This window comes from Pinus tabuliformis, chromosome 6 (assembly GCF_031772625.1).
Source record: "Pinus tabuliformis cultivar Carrire ecotype Pingquan chromosome 6, CPIR1, whole genome shotgun sequence".
Classification (NCBI taxonomy): Eukaryota; Viridiplantae; Streptophyta; class Pinopsida; order Pinales; family Pinaceae; genus Pinus; species Pinus tabuliformis.
The window spans coordinates 1,101,437,799-1,101,439,555 of record NC_142292.1 but is presented as its reverse complement, the minus strand read 5'-3'; the positions used below and the strand labels follow the sequence as shown (position 1 = coordinate 1,101,439,555).

The 1,757-nt window shown below is 40.7% G+C and overlaps 1 pseudogene; it reads left to right on the top strand.

Annotated features, from left to right (window-relative positions):
* Nucleotides 1-500: 500 nt before the first annotated feature.
* LOC149262766 (CBS domain-containing protein CBSCBSPB3 pseudogene) lies at nt 501-830 on the top strand (annotated as a pseudogene).
* The last annotated feature ends 927 nt before the right edge of the window (nt 831-1,757 follow it).

The window sequence follows — 1,757 nt, the reverse complement described above, 5'->3', positions numbered from 1 at the left end:
GAGGCAGTTTGGTTGCGCAGACTTCTCCAAGATGCAGGAGAAGAATAGACAGAAGCTACGGTTATCAATTGCGATAATCATGTTGGAATATCTAATTCCTACTTGTCTTAGTTGTGATTATTACTAAGTAAATGAGTCTGTCCCTAGTAGTTAGGATCTATTTCCTAAATTGGTGTGTGGTTGAGATAATCTCTCAACCAACAAATTGTGTGTCCAAGATAGCGTACCTATATTGAGACAACACTTTTTGTATATATGTAATTGCATTTGATTAATAAATTAATTTGGATTCTCATATTTTATCTTGGTATCAGAGCCCTGACAGCCCGGCCCCTTGTGGGCTTGGCCCATCCTAGGCTAAGGAAATAAAAGAGTATTTTCTTTAGTTTTTAGTTTGTCCATCGTCAAGAGACTCAATATTTGGATTCGGGTAGATCCCTGGTTTCTATGTTTGTGAAGCCACAAAGGTGGCAACAATTTCACCATCTGAATCTGTGTATATGGCTACAAAGAAGATGTGTGAATTTCAAGTCAATTCAGTGATCGTTACAACTGGGAATAAGCCTCTAGGAATTCTAACTTCAAAGGATTTGCTTACACGGATTGTTGCACACAACCTTTATCCAGAATCAACCCTCGTTGAAAAGCTAACACATGCAGCCATGGCCATGGTGGGAGGTTCAAGCTGTGCTGCAAGTGACACAACAAGCACAATGATGCCGAAATTCTGGGATTCGACTCTAACATTAGAGCCACTAGAGATTGAAGAGGATGGTCACAGTGATTTCTCTCCAAGGCAGCGAGTTGATGGTATAGAATTATTAAAATAGGGATATCCATTGTTAGGTCGTGCGAATACATTTGATTTTAAGTTGCGCGATTCTAAGGGGTGCATTCATCGTTTCAACTGTGGATTTGAGAGCTTGACAGAGCTTTCTTCTGCTGTTGTTCAACGAATAGGAGAATGCCATTGTTAAAATTTTATTTTTGTTATGTCGGTGATGTAATTCTGGTTAAAAGAATATAGTGGCATTTAGTTTGACCAACTATTGTCGTACATTTGTGTCTCTGTTGGAATTGGCCATTCCAACAATAGACAAATTTATTTGTAGAAATGATTAACCATGGGATATGATGAAGACATGACAGTGAAGATGGCATTAGAGGAGCTGCATCAGAGATTGGAAGATGATGGACAATCAAGTTTGTGTGAATTAGTGTGAGTTTGTGGAATAGACTCACTAGCATGTTATTTTATGAGTCACATTTTATTAGTAAGCAAGTCTAGGGTGTTTTATAGTGGTCTTTGTAAACTGTGTACCTCGTAACTCCACAGTTGGAGTGTGAAATGTAAGCCTTGTAAGGCATGTGTATCTCCATACAGTTCGTGGTAATCTAAAAACCACTTTGTATTTGCAATGTCGGTTTGTGGTAAGCCAGAAACCACGTGTAACAGTGAAGTGGGACAGAGATTTATGTTGGCATGGTTTACGGTTAGCTGATAAAACCCTCGGCCTGGTTGAGTCGGGTCTTTGGAGTGCCCTAGTGGCAGGTTTGTAGCCCAGAGTGGTTGGAGTGTGGAAAGTTTGTGGCCCATAGTGGTTGGAGTGCCTTCGTGGTTGTGTTGAGCCTTTGTGGCTGAGTTGAACCTTGGTGGCTGAGAGCCCTTGGTGGCATGGTTGAGGGTGATCCGATAAAACCCATAGCATGGTTATGGGTAATCCGATAAAACCCAAGATGATATTGGAGGGGGATTT